This window comes from Triticum aestivum, chromosome 2B (genome assembly GCF_018294505.1).
Source record: "Triticum aestivum cultivar Chinese Spring chromosome 2B, IWGSC CS RefSeq v2.1, whole genome shotgun sequence".
In the NCBI taxonomy this organism is placed as follows: Eukaryota; Viridiplantae; Streptophyta; class Magnoliopsida; order Poales; family Poaceae; genus Triticum; species Triticum aestivum.
Genome location: NC_057798.1, coordinates 615,921,199 through 615,936,694, shown reverse-complemented (window position 1 = coordinate 615,936,694; position 15,496 = coordinate 615,921,199). Strand labels below are relative to the sequence as shown.

General features: G+C 46.5%; 1 long non-coding RNA gene across 2 annotated transcripts; it reads right to left on the bottom strand.

Moving 5' to 3' along the window:
• Positions 1 to 8,869: 8,869 nt before the first annotated feature.
• LOC123046313 (uncharacterized) lies at positions 8,870 to 12,891 on the bottom strand. Of its 2 annotated transcripts, XR_006422161.1 has the most exons (7): positions 12,625 to 12,891; positions 12,284 to 12,507; positions 11,833 to 12,098; positions 11,036 to 11,730; positions 10,446 to 10,872; positions 10,048 to 10,335; positions 8,870 to 9,896 (listed from the first exon to the last, which is right to left on the bottom strand). It is a non-coding gene; the product is annotated as an uncharacterized lncRNA (long non-coding RNA). The 2 variants fall into 2 exon arrangements; XR_006422160.1 differs by having other exon boundaries at positions 12,284 to 12,792.
• Between the last annotated feature and the right edge of the window lie 2,605 nt (positions 12,892 to 15,496).

Here is a 15,496-nt window from a genome sequence, read left to right as displayed (position 1 = left end):
GTAAAGTTGGGCCCGCGTGTCAGTGGACATAACAGTTCGTTGGTCGTGTGGTTGCAGAAGATACGGTGGGACCGCCCGTAAGGCTGGTCATAGTGGGAGTAACATAGGTAGTAACATAGATGCCACATAAGCAAAATTGGTGATGTGGCAAGTAGTTAATGAGGAGAGAGGCAAATAGAGTAACATAATATGTTACCATCACATAGCGGTTTATAATGCATAATGAGTCTACAAAGTAATAAATGAAGGCAACTATGTTACCACACCTATGACACTACCCACTATGAAGGTAGTAATATAGACTAGTAACATATGTATGTTACTAGTCTAAGTTACTCTCCACTATGACCAGCCTAAGAGCGACGATAGCTGGCGGATTTGTTGGTGGGCGAGGCTGGCAAACCATCCGAGCAATCAAAGTAGAGTAGTATACTGGTAATAACTCAGATAATTCTGTCACGTCAGAACTAGGAAAGCTATACACGCGCACACTGGTTAACTGTGAAGCACTGCTTGTCTTCCCTGTTCGCTCTGCCATTCAACCCGATGTTCACTTTCGTCCACGGCACTGCTGGCTGCTGGGTATGGGGCGCACGCTCCCGCGTCCGAGATAAATCCGTCCGTGTTTCTTATATCGAAGTTAATACATAATTTCACTGCTCAACTTCAAACAATTGTCCAAGTTTAGGTTTCAATGGTGTTTCTTTGCTTTTTTGAGTTGAATCGTGTTTCTTTCAGAAATGTAAGTAGATGCACGCACACAAGAAATTCACAGGGGCACACACATGCTCCGGCCGCCCGATTGCCTCGCATTTCATAAAGTCGTTAAATCTCACACGAGGGGACGGTAAGTTTTGTTTTTGTCAGTCGTGGGTTCTAAACTTTGATTTTGACGGTCGCTAGTAGCAAGTTTTAGAAGTTGAATCATGTTTGTTGGATGCAGGTTTCAAACTTACGATTTTGATGGTCGCTCGTGCCAAGTTTCAGAAGTTGTATCATGTTTGTCGGTCGCAAGTTCTGGAACTTCTGATTTTGTCGATCGCTCATACCAAGTTTGAGAAGTTAAAACTTAACAATTTTTTAAAAATCATCAAAATGTATTTAAAACTGACCTCATTTGAAAATCCTTGTCATGGGAAACATTAACATGCAAACGAAATTAAATCTGGAATTTTAGTTTAAAAGATATGAAGATTGAAAATCGAAAGCCAAGAGAAAAAGGGATTGCGTGCCCCTGTACCTGCGTGCTACAAATCCTCTCACACGCATACACCTGTGTCCCACCACGATAAAGACGGGTCATGGAGTATTAAAATTAGTGAAATCATCATAGTCGTTTTGCTAAGATAACATCAACAATCAATCGTGCTAGATGCCAAAATAAAATTTGGACGATTCCGATGATGAACTAAATTGTACTCACCTGTCAAAAATGTAACATCCATTGTTTTTATGCATTTTAATTAGTGAAATGGATGCGTTAAGTTAGAGAATGTCAAGTCCAAGTTTGTAATATGCCACATACCATCCAAATAAAATCACGAGGCTGCTTTAGTAATTTAGAATACATTATTGTTATTTTCAAGTTTGGATCGGTTTTTATTTTTTTGCAAGGAAGTTCAAATAGTGTGCAATTAGCTGCATCAAATCCATCCGTCGGTGAAGTTGTTGGTCCCTGCCTCCATCTGCTGCTCCAGTGGGGATGGGGGCTTCGGCGCTTTAGCTCCGGTCGATAGTTAGTATATGCTTCGTGTTTCCTGGGGCACCGCTCGGGTGGAGGTGGCGCCGCCGCATTGGAATAAGCTACAGTGGCTTCTCCTTCACCACGGCATCTCTCAGGACGGCGGGGCGGAGCCAGCTGCTTGGTCTTCATGTCGCTTGCGTGAAACGATGGGTGTTCATGGATTTCATGACTGGTTTCTATGTCTCGACGTACTCGCGTCGTGTCTTGCCGGCGGCTCCAGTTGTGGTGATGCATCTTCGGTTTTCGCCATCTCCGTCGTGTTGGTCTCTGGCCGAAGATGAAGACTTCCCATCCGCCATGAATCTGTGCGTGTATCCAATCATTTTGTCGGCTCCAAGAGGCGGTGGCGGCGCGCCGGCATCTCACGATGGTGAATGTAGTGAATTGGCTCCCCATGGACCAGTTTGTAACTTTCTTTCTTTCTCGGGTGTGTTCTACCACTGTTTCTTTGTCATCTAGCCATGCGACTCTCCTCACACAAGAAGTTCAAAATAGTGTGGGTTCATATAGGATTATTATTTTCAATTGGGCAACCCCTGTTCCATTATCACCTAACGAAAAGATTATATTATCCAGTCTATTTTGGAGTTACAAACACCAGCAATGAAATATCACACCGAAAACAGGAGACTGGAAAGGATGGAGCGAGTTGGAACACTATCAGGAAACCCGCTATAGATGCTCGATGAAGCATCTACTGCGGGGCAAAAACCTAATAGCGCCACATCAAACCAGACCAAAATGAAACAAGTTAAAGGTTACAATCCCACAGGCAGTTGCCCAGCAAATCCGGATCAACGCGCAAAAAAAAACATACTAAATACAAATAGCTACCAACGGAATCCACCGAATGGCGTCGAGGGGACCAATTTATCATGGCCTGAAGCACCCTTCAATCGGGGCCGGCGCACGCTTGTAGCTGGTTCGAGAGAGAAGTTGCCTCCTTCAGCACGGCATGGATCCAACACTTTTATCATTCTTCAACAAACCTGTCTAGTAATATAAGAATGAGCACGCGGTAAAGATAGTCTCAATTGGATAGGATTTGGATGTATGTTTTATTATTGTAAGAGTATGTGCTGCTTAATAGGTATTGCAGTTGACATTTTCACAAGAAAAAAACTAGTGTCTATCGTTTTTCATTGTCTTTCCAGTCTCGCGAGGACGTTGGCACATATTCTGTGTACGACATTTTTTGTTCCTTTTTTTAAGAAAGCGGAAGGCAACACATCTTTCTTTATCTGTCCAGAAAAAAATGAGTATAATCAATGGAGTAGCTGCGCAATACAAAAAGGACAATTATTGCGTGAGTGATTATGCGCTGCAAATTTTGAACTTGATTTCCCTTCATTAAATCACCAATTTGTCTTGGACTGTCTAGATTGATTGGATCGAATCTAGCTAACCGCGTGCTTTTCTTGGTATATCCTCGACAAGGAGTCAAGGACTCAGTGGACAGTGTCATTTGTGCCTGCACTCGGGGAGTGCGGGGTTTGTGGAATGACCGTGGACTCTCTCTTGGTTGCGTGCAAGAAACGTGACGCGCGCAGGTTAGGTAGCAGCGGTTCGCCTACTAGTTGCACAAAACTGATCATGCTTTGTGCTAACGGTCTTGCTAAACATTCTTCTTCAGCTGCACCTTCGATTATTTTTCCATCCTACAAATTGACTCCGATGAACGACGGCCTCTCCATAGTCAGGGGAAAAAACGACCTCCCTGCCTACGTACTGCTTAGCCAGACAAATGCAACTAATTCCACGATCATCATTCGCAAAAACAAAAAAAAAAGAATACACGATCATCGTGCACTCCTCTACTAAATGATGAGCAGCGTTGCGTGGGCACCGATCGCTTTCTCACCAACCAAAAAAGGGTCCCCTTTATTAGTACAATGGTGGAGAGGGAAACGAGTGCCAAGGCGGCGAGGCACTCGGCCTGGCCGGTCTTGTGTGCGCGGGCAGTTGTCCCACACGCGACGCGAGTGCGTCCTTCCTCATCATCATCGTCCCCATTTCCATTTGCACAAAACAACACTTCGCCACGGGCCAGTCCGTGGTCGACAAAGGCGGATATGGGCCACGCGCGTGATTCAGTCGACGTCGCCCGTGTCTGCGTGGAGCACCACCGGCGACAAAGTGCGGGATTTTTTGTCGAAAGAGACCACCTGTGCAGCCGAATTGCCAGAAAAGATCCCCTTTGAAACAAATTGACAAAAAGGACCCCCTTGGCCGTGGCGGCAGGCGCGCCAGGCGACACGTGTCACCTGCCGCCACTGTGCGAGGCGGCAGCCCCTGCCGCCACGGCGTCAGGCGGCAGGCTGCCTGGAACGGGAATCAGCTGCTGCGATGAAACGGGCTGGTGCTATGGGCCCCAACCGCCTGAGGGGCTGGCGGCATGACTGTAGCAGCCGGGCCCGGCAGCCTCATGGACTGGCGGCAGGTCCCCATGCGGTACTCGCCAGCGCCAATGATGTAGCTACAAGTTTTCTTTTTTGCATGACATGTAGCTACAAGGTTTAGGCAGGCAGTGGTACTTCATTATACGCGTGCGTGCTTCCATTTATATGTACTTGCATGCCAATGAGTGACCGGTTGTACATGTAGTACTTGCATGTTCGCACGTACGCACTTAGGCAGTAGTAGTACTGGAATAGCTATAGCCGATTATACATCGCAGTAATGGACAGACGTGTGCACAGTGCACGCATGCGTAGTGGGCAGCAGCAAATAAACAGACCTGCCGCCAGCCCCTGAGGCGGCTGTCCCAGCTGCTACAGTCCTGCCGCCAGCCTCTCAGGCGGCAGGGTCCCACAGCGCCAACCCGTTCCGTTCTGCCGGCCTATTCACGTTCCAAGCAGCGTGCCGCCTGACGCTATGGCGGCAGGGGCTGCCGCCTCGCACCGTGGCGGCAGGTGCCACGTGTTGCCTGGCGCGCCTGCCGCCATGGTCGAGGGGGTCTTTTTTGTCAAATCATTTCAGAGGGAGTCTTTTCTAGCAATTCAATTGCGCAGGTGGTCTTTTTCGACAAAAAATCAAAGTGCGGAGAGAGTTCACACGATCACAGGTGCAGCGCAGGACGCGGCACCCCTCTAACTAGCTGGCTCCTTGGACGCATGCATGGCGCCGGCCTGATCTCTCTTCTCCCTGTTCAGACGTTCTGAATCACAACGGGGTGAGCCGAACTGTTTTACTGCACGTACGCGATTACCTATCGGCTAATTAAGGAGCTCACAACTTGTCAGCTACTGAATTTGACGTTACCAGGTACTACTCCAACTGTGCATCGGTCGCACGGAGACGAGCACGAGCAGAAGACGCACGAGCCCCCTCGCAGTCGATCGCCGGACCTCCTGTACGTGCGGCTGGACTGGCTAGGCTTGTCTTGTCTCCACTCAAATCTCACCGTCAGGTTATAACTCTGTTAACTCCCGCCAACCTTCCATTAAGCCGGCACTGTACGCTGATCTGTATGTAGAGCGGCCAAAGAGCCCCGTGGAGACGAGCACGAACACGTACGCGACGCACTCGGCTGCAGTACGATAACCCCGAAGACGTGGGACCCAGACAACGCTCTCTAGAAGCTTTGCCTTGCCCGTCCGATCGCGCGCGTGTGACGTGCTCGACGGCGATCTGGCAAGCTGATAACGACGGCAGTACCGGCTGTGTTCAGTGGAGCCGCGCGCGCGGTGCTGTCAAGGACGAGCTATCCGTAGTACAGTATGCAAATAGAAATAGGTAACTGGTGAGTAATTCTTTTTTTTAATGATAATGCGTGTCTCGTTCATATGATAAATATTAAAGGACAAGTCATGTAAGGACCTGAAAAGATAACAGAACATCTTTGAGTTCGATACCAATGTTCATCACCTGCCTTCGACATCAGTCCGCAGACATCGAAGAATAGAATGACGGATTACTTCCTCACTCGAGCTTGACGCGGCTCCATGGCAAATAAGCAGTTTTGCGGACCTTCAATGTGTCTCCCCAAAAATGAAGCCATTGCCGTTGAACGAATCAGACCGGGGCAACACCCCGCACACGTCATCACTACAGATCTGACACTCCACCACGAGTAAGACGCCGAATGAGAAAATCACACATGCCATCCATCAACCACGAACCCAGCACACGTTCCGTCTTTCAGATGTCATCGATGTAGACCACAATCTGCATCCGCTCCTGAACTACCTCCCAAGCTTCGTGCCGACGCTAGAGCAGACGCCTTCGCAACGGCAGAGCCTGAAGACACATGTCCATTACGAGGATGTCGCCGCCGCCACATCATCCTTGCTTGAACGGACTGGATTCCAAATCCATCCCTAACGATAGGACCAATCGTCTCATCGGAGTAGAATCTGAAGAAATTTTATTCAGCGCCCCATCGCCGCCGCCGAAACCAAGACGATGAACAACCTAAACACTAAGCTACTTTGGATTAAAACTATTCACATGCGTGAATCCGGCGATCCCCTTTATCATCGACGACCGAGATCGTCGACAGACGGGAGCCACCGGAGAACGGCGGCGAAGCGCGAGTCCCTGGCGGCGGAAAGGTAGATAGCTTTTCCTTCTTCGGGAGAGTATTTAACAAAAAAACTACCACAATTCATGGAAATGTGCCCAAAAACTACCACTTTACAAATTTGTGCCGAAAACTACCACTATTTGCCTAATCTTTGACTAAAAACTACCTGTCTGTAAATTGGCGCATTCGTCCATTTAAACGCACTTATGACAGGTCTGGCCCACATGTAAGTGATGGCATCGTTAGTCAACGCTGTTTGTACCAGCTGCTGCTCGCCGTGCCCATCGCTCGCAGCGCCCGCCGCTGCCGCCGTGCCCAAGACCTCCTCCTCCGCGCGAAAGACCTCGACTCCGGCGCCGTCCTAGTAGCAGCCTGTCCTGGCGGCGGCGCGACAGTAGACACCGGTCATTTGCTGCCATGCGCTGAGGTCGATGCCGTAGCCGCCACCCCCGCCGACGGCCGTGAAGCTCCCCGACTGGGACATCATCTGCCTCAGGAAGTCGGTCGGGATGAACCCATCAACGGCGCCGGCCGGCACGCCTGCACCGCTGCCCTGGGTAGCTGCAGTAGACACCTCCGTGGTGACAGGGGAGGGGGCCTTGGCGCCGCCCTTGCCACCGCCGTTGCGCCTGCTCTTGCGGCCACCACCGACGGGCATGTCGTGGAGCATGCCGCCCTCGGTCCAGTGCCGGCGAACGCGGCAGCGGCGCGTGGCCCGCGTGCCTGCCCCTGCCTCACCTCCACCGCCACGTTGCCGCCCGCCGCGCCGACGCCGTTGCCATCTCCAGTCCGCAACCAACGCCGGGGAGTGAAGAAGGCGGCCATGGTGCCCGGTGGTGGTGTTACCCGGCTGCGGCATGCGAGCGAGCTCAGGGGGAGTGGTGTCTAGGAGCTCCCCTGCTTCCTCCCATGCACAAGAGGTGTTTGTTGAAATGCCAAAGAGAAAGAAAAGGGGAGGAAGAAGAAGGTTGGTGATGATGTGTGGGTCCCACCTGTCAGGAAAGGCGTTTATAAGAGGCGAATCAGGCACTTTCGCGACATGGTAGTTTTTAGTCAAAGATTAGGCAAAAAGTGGTAGTTTTTGGCACAAATTTGTAAAGTGGTTGTTTCTGGGCACGTTTTCATGAATCGTGGTAGTTTTTGATTAAATACTCTCTTTGAGAGGAAGATAGGTAAACGATATGTAGCTGGTTGAGTAATTCACAGATGCAGTGCTAGTGGACTACCGTTCCTCCTCTGTTTTACTGTACGCACTTACTTGGGACTTGGAAGGAGCAATGCTACATCTACGAACAAAACTAACGTAATCGACTTACGAAGACTTACGTAAAGTTTTACGTAACCTTCCTTCATAATTCTATCGCCCCCCCCCCCCCTCCTATTTTAAGTGGGGTGGGCCCCCTCTCCTCCCTAATCCCAATCACAAATTGCCAGCTGTCTAATCACGTAAGATTACGTTAGTTTTGTTCGTAGATGTAGCATTTCTCCTTGGGAGAGCTGCCATCCGCCAAGTCCGCTGGAGCGGCGCAACGAATCTATACGTACTAAGTAGGGATAGGATTTTTCGCGCAGTGAAACGTACCGTGTGTATGTACCTGCATGCTTACGTAACCTTTCTGGTTGTGGTACATTAAGAAACGGAGAGGGACGTCCTCCTGTATCCCTAACTTCCCTGCTACAGGTATAGTCCTATCTCATGTCACCACCCAAGTGACAAGTTGAGAAAGCAGGTATAGTCCTCGTGGTATTATTATATGACACTTAATTGACGGTTGAACTGGTTCATGTGTGGCTGATCTTGATTCGTCGGAAGGCCATAAATTCTTTAAACTAAGAAAGACAGTTCATCCATTTATAAGCTCAGCAGACTGGTATGTGATATCTAAGTGTCGATCGGATATTGATATGTTGGGGGCGTGTGGAATAGGAGGCCAGGCCATCTCCACATAGTCTTTCCAGAGAAAGAAATGATATAAACACACTACTATTACTAAGAAAATATATGAGACCACGTGGCCCCGCGGCCTGGGAGCAATGCGACACGTACGAAAAGTTACGCTCAGTTTTGCGTAATTAGCCACTTAGCAATCTGTGATTGGAAGTAGGGGAAGGAGGGGCCCCACCTCCATTGAACTTCAGTGGAGGAGAGTTACCTAAAAGTGCACGTAACTGTTCGTAGTGTAGGATTATTGCTTCCTGAGGAACGGAAATTCATTGGCGTGCTCGTCCACGCCTGCTCACGGTATCTCCGAGCGTTGTTTTGCGATGGGATCTGGACTGGTCATCATAGTGAAGGAGTATAAGCAGGATAGTTAATGCGTATGCACAGGACGTAGTCGTGACGATCGTTAGGATAGGATGGACGGAGGTACAGGACAAACGGACGGGCGTTGAGGTACAGGACGAACGGACGGGCGTCAAGGTACTGAAGTGGGCGAGCTTGCCGCCGATATCACCGAGGACGAGGCTGGCATGTTTGGACACATGTTCAGGCAGTGGCCACATGGAGGGAGTATTCTTACATGCATAGTTTGTCAGTATGGGTGCAGACCAGCGATCAAGTAAGCGTTGTGAAAGGTGGCAATACTTAAGGCACCGAATGGAAAGGGTTTTTTTCCTTTAATTTTCGAATGAAATACAGAAGAGCATCGGCAATTGACAGAGCTGATGCAAGGATTTAACCCATGGAAATGGCCATGTTATATGCGGGAGAGAGAGATACAGAAAGTCATGAACAACACTGCTGACCTTGATAAGTGCCGGTCAGGATTATTGAAATAGTTCTACTGATTCATGGCTATGCAGCCCTCAACATTACTAGACGCTACAGAACTATTACGCCTACGGAGCCGATGACAACGCAACAGAAATCAGTTTTTTCTAGATGGAAATCTGCTCCAAAGTTGCATTTTCAACAACATGCATCACTACTTTAGGTTTGTTGCAGATGTTCTTCTTGTGTCCACCACCACCGCAGTTTGAACATTTGGCCTCTTTCCTGTCTTTGCGAGGGAGATCACCCCTCTGCGAACATGTGGTACTCTTGTGCCCTGCTCCACAGCATATACTGCAGAAACGAGTACGTTTGCTTGTGCCAGAACCATCATGAGCTTTTCCATTTGTTGCGTCCTTGAATCTTTTGCTTTTTGCACATCGATCATCATATGGAGGCTTGTCCCTGCTGGTAGTAGGTCTTCCTGGTTTATGCTTTCGTTCTGGAGGCTTTAAGCCGATGAAATTTTCAACAACACTACCTTCAGCATTGCTCTCTTCATGACTTTCTGTTGCATGCATTGGAATCAGCTCCTTGTCTTTTCCCTTATCTGAATGAATTCTGTCTTCAAGCCCCATCCCGATGCGGACGCTGGCCATGGGCGTTAGCATATCCATTGCTTTCTTCAGCATTTCCATTGCACATTCATAAGTCGATGTGTTGGCATCACCAAGATGGACAACTTCAAGTGCATGAGTGTATAAATTCGAGTGCTTGAATGTTATAGAGTTGACATTAATCCTATCTTTCTGAAGGTGCGCAAGATGATCTGGCAACACATCCCTTGCATCCTTTGTCCAGCATTTCAGAATGTGCTTTGCTGGTATCTGATCCATTCCAAGGACATCAAGGACCTGCACAGTGACATTTTTTAGGATGGTTTTTCTCCGTTTGCTGCAATCAAGCGACAATAACCTTTTTGCGTAGTTGTTGCATACAGAATGAGTGTGAAACAAGAAGAAAGAAAACAAGGATACACTATTTTGATGGATGAATTACATTTACCTTCAATGCGTGGCAGGAAAGCAAGCATGTGTGTTCAAAATTACCACACTCGCACAGTATCGCTGCGCCATCATCAATAACCTCAACCTTTGTAGACTATTCTGCACCATTTTTCATGCCTTTCTGGGTGGTGTCTTCGTGCTAGATATGATTTCCATCTGCTTACCTCCTCTATCTTGTATTGCCCTGCTTCATACAGTACTTCACCAAATTTCTCAAACATAGCTCGGGTGTATACATCGCTAGCATGCTGCTCGAGTGGTATGTTCATCCTCACAATGGTGCATTCTGGAAATGAAATAGGTCAGAAGGAATGCTTTTCACGGATGTTCCTGTGGTGATGACAGAGTTTTTTTCCTTTGTTAGTGAATTTATGAAAATTTGAAATGAAAACTTACTATCATAGTGTGCCTTTCCTCGTAGTTCTCAGCTGCTTCTCTATCGAAAAGAAGCCTCATATATTGCCGCACGAATAGGTGCATGGGGCAGCTTGCTGGAACATAGGTTTTGATCATATGGTTTGCACTCACGCTGCGTTGTGTGCTGGTCATTTTTGCACAGAATTTGCCATTGAAGTATGGTTTTGCCCATTTTTCTCTTGTCTCATAGATCTGAGTCAAGTAAGGGTGCTTCTGCAAACCGTGTGTTTCCGTCAGTTGCTTCCATGTTGTGTATTATCTTGTGGAATTCCATTCGAAACTTGCTCCTCTTTGTGTAATGTGCTCCAAGAGATTCTTGCCTTTTTTAAGATGTGCCACTTACACCAGCGATGTGTTGTGTTGGGCATCACTTTCTCTATTGCTATTTCCATAGCTCTGCACTGCTCTATAGACACATAATGAAATGAGTCATTTTTGTTAGGATTATCATCATTGCATAGAAAACCATATTATTATTTTTGCAATATATGGGAACCAATGCAATGTGAGATTCTAATATAGGAAACTAAATGAAGAATTTCAGAATTGTTTTGTGTAAGGATCCACACCTGTTAGTATGGTTTGAGGATGCTTGCTTGCCGCCCATCATACAGATAAACTTAATGAACACCCGTTCAAATGTTTCCATTGTCTCATCTCTGACTAAAACTCCTCCGAATATGACACTTTGGAAATGACTGTTGACCCCAACAAACAACCCAAATGGCATATCATACATGTTTGTACGGTATGTCGTATCAAAAGTTATCGCATCTCCAAAATAATGGTACTGTACCCTGCTTGCGCCTGTCGACCGTAACAGATTTCGTATGTGACCGTCCGTATCTGGTTGTACTCTGTAGTACAACCCAGAATCTTTGGATCCCAATTCAGCAAAAACTTCCATTGTCTTTCTAACGTCATCATCTGCCTGATCCCGGCTTATCTGTCCACAAAGGCCCCTCAAAGCTCTCTTGCTGAAAGGAACACTGCTCATGGAGCCAAAGAAACTGCCAATTATGTTGTAGACTTTGCCAATGCTAATATTATTTGCACGAAGCTGCTTGATAACATCTTGTGTATAGATGTCGATATGTCTATGCGAGGGCCAATATATTTTCTGGCCACACTTATCTGTAAGAGAGTGGTTGTGGAATTCCATGTGCTCGCTTATGTACCATCCATTGTTCTTTGAGCGTAGCAACCTTATCATTGCTAGACATCTGCATCGACAAGACCTTGTGTTACTTCTTGTTGGTACGCCCTGCATTTTTTTGGTGACACCAACAGCATGTGAGGATTTTTTTTGTGTCAATGAGAACAGTTAAAGAGTATGTTCAGGCTGGAATTGGGAAGAATCACTAACCGAGCAGCCGCAAACTATTTCTTGCATACATTTTGTTCTCTCCACGTTTAATCTGCTTTTTCCGTATCCAACACCAAAGCCAATTTCCCAAAAATATAGATTGTAGTAGTCGTACGCTTCTCCAAGTGAATCAAATCTGTCTCCGACAACAGGTATTACAACCGTTTCCCTCTTCTTCTCTGCGTAGCATCTCAGTGTTTTTTGAAGTGCGCTTATTCTGCTAGCACATGGAGGACGCTCAAAGAGGTGCTCGGCCAGTACGTACTCTGTGAGAACAACAGATGGTTCAGCAGTACGCAAATCAAAATATTTTTCAAGTAATAAGTCATGGCACACGAACTTCTGCAGCAGCTAGTAAGAGTAATGCATTTTTGCGTTCAGAGACATGAGATCTGTGGAGTTCTTTTGGAAATGAATAGTAGTTTCAGTTCATTGATAAATCAGATGATACCTTTTTGTCCAGCCAGGGGCTTGGGGGTCGTCTTTGCCGGCCGACTGCTCTGAGGTTGACGCCGGTAAGTTGAGCCCTTCGCAGCTGCTGTTCACATCTAGTTGTATCGTCATCGTCGCATCGCCTATGTCAGCAAGGCTCGACTGTGCGGCTGTGCCCACGAGCGTTTAGGTGGTTGCAGTGTCGAGTACATCCTCACCGCCGCCAAGCTCCGGCAAGAGAAACTTTGAAGAGGAGCGGCGATAGGACAGTCGGCCGCACAGACAGATCCGCGATGAATCCCTCAGTCAGACTGAAAGCGGACAGTAAGAGGAGTCGAAATCCTAAAATAACGAAGTTACCTGTCAACCGGATCTGACAAAAACTCGAAGCCGCCGCCCGCGGCATCCACCGTCGCCATTGCTCTGTTTTCCAGTTTGGTCGAAGGAAGGGAGTGAGGAGCAGGGGCGGGGGGCGAGGCGCGATCTAAGCGAGATCTGTTTCTTTTTTTTACCCGCATCTGGTCGTGCCCGGGCGGTGCGCTAGGTGGAGGACGGATGCGCATAAGCATCCGACGCGCCACGCAGTCAACCAGCCCACCGTCTACGTGCCGGTGTACCGTCATGCACGCTATGTTCAAACGGTATAGGTAGCACCATGCGGTCACGGAATCGTTACATATACCGGCGAGTTGCCCGTATATGCCTGTTCCGCTGTACGTACGTACATCCTGGCCCATAGGTGCCATTGAATGCGTGCTTCCATCCGGCCGCGTTCAATTGGCACACCTACCGTGAGCAAGCGAGCCCGTGAGCACCATCGCCGTGCTCAGCTCGAGCGATGCATCTCATGTTTCCATCCAAGTATTGCTAGATATTCATGCCTTCGGATTTTTAGCTCTTCGTCTTCGCTAGCCGTGGTATGAATGGGATTATGTGGATAGACCCTGAAAGGGGACTCCGGTGCCTTGCGAGCAGGCTGATCTGAATCTTTTTGCGGCATGTACTACCATTTCTGTGGGTGATGGTCGAAACACAAGCTTTTGGAATCAAAGATGGTTGAAGGGACAAGCCCCCAAGGAGATTTCTCCTGATTTGTTCAAGCTGGCCAAATCTAAGAAGTTGTCTGTTTGTGAAGCTTTGTCCAATGGCGCTTGAATGAGAGGGTTGAGGAATATAAACACTACGACTAATGGACTCCTTCATTAACCTTTGGTCGACTTTGCAAGGAACCTCGTTGCAACCTTGGCCTGACTCAATTCGCTGGAACTTAATAGCAAATGGAGTGTACTCTACAAAATCGGCCTATCACTTTCAGTTCCTAACTCGCATTCCACAGCCTCATCTTTAGCGAGTTTGGAATATCAAAGCAGAGGGGAAGATCAATTAAGATTCACAAAGTTTTCGTGAGCATGAACAAAGTTCAAGGAACTCTCCCACTTCAACAATGCTTGTCTTTCTCACTTTCACTTTTCTTTTTGAAAAGTTTTTAGGTTCCCCTCTTTATTTTTGTTTTATTTTTAGACTATATAAAAGCACTCAACAGAAATAAACGACTCTCTAAAACTTCCGGGTTGTCTCCCTGGCAGCGCTTTCTTTAAAGCCATTAAGCTAGGCATATAGTGCTCAAGTAATGAATCCACCCGGATCCCAAGGTATATCAAAGCCAATTTTAATTAACAATAATTTGTAATTTAGTAGTAAGCACAAAGTAACATATATCATGCAACAACAAAGTCTAACTCTCTTCCTATGCATCGGCATGTCATAAAAGAACAATTTATGCACACATAGTAAAGGCCAATGCATAGTATAAACAGTTTCTTGCAATTCTATCATACTGGAAACATAGAGAGGTGGAGATATAGTTCCTCTCTCATAATAATTGCAAGTAGGAGCAGCAAGCACATGCATATTATATCTATCAAAATCATCAAGTGCAATGGTAAAATGCAACCCATCAACATAACCTTAATAAGCACAAACTTGTCCGATATAGTGTAATTGGGAGAATTTAAAAGGATAATAGGACTATCATGCGTGGGTGCAATAGCAACGATTTTATGTTTAACATAAGGAACTATAGCAAGTTCATCTCCATAAGCACAATTCATATTGGCATCTTGGCCACAAGCATAGCAATCATCATCAAAAAGGGATATTTTCAATCGAATTAAGGGGATCATAGCAATCATCCTTCGGTAAACACAAAAGGAAATTAAACAATGTATGAGTTGAAGAGTTACTCTCATTAGAAGGTGGGTACGGGTGATCAATCCGCTCTTCCTCCTTTTGTTCTTCGCTCTCCTCCTCATCTTTTTCATCCAATGAACTCACAGTTTCATCAATTTCTTCTTCCATAGCTTCCTGCAAAATATTAGTCTCTTCTTGGACAGCGGAGACTTTCTCAATAAAAGCGTTAATATTGTAATTGTATTCATAATTGTCATAGCAATATTTCAGTATAGCAAAATTTTCAGGCCTATAAACATCATCATCTAAAGCTTCATACTTTTCAAACAAAGATTCAATTTCATAGGCAGCCTTAAAAGCAACAAATTCTTCAATTCATTCAATATCATAGTAATCATATATACCATTAGCATAAGAAGCTAAGGTTTCATTATCATTAAATTTGCATGAAAAGGGAAGGTGTGGAGCCTTCATCCTAGAGCAACAATTATAATCATATCTCAAGCATAGATCCCGAGCATACGAACGCAACATATTAATTTGATCCCATAATAGTTTCCCTTTTTGTGTCAAGCGATAATACCTAAAGTATTCACGTTGATCCAATGTTACTCCCATTATAAAGTTGAATAGGGTTTTCTCAGGATTATCAAAGTAGTACAAAATATTTTTCACATAATGATCATCGAGGGTTTTAGGAGGTTCCCCATCTCCATGAGTAGCAAGTACACCTAAATTTTTTTGGTATTTCGTGTTCCATATCCATAACTAAAGATAGAGAACAACTAAGAACAGTAAATAAAAATTACTTAGTGATAAAGCAAACAAGCACACACGAGAATATTCAGCCCGCGCTATGACTCCACGGTAACGGCGCCATAAAAAGGTCTTGATGACCCGCAAGTATACGGGATAGTTGTAGCCTCTTTCGATAAGTAAGAGTGTCGAACCCAACGAGGAGCTAAAGGTAGAACAAATACTCTCTCAAGCCCTATCTGCCACTGATACGATTCTATGCACGCTTAGTGTTCGCTTTACCTAG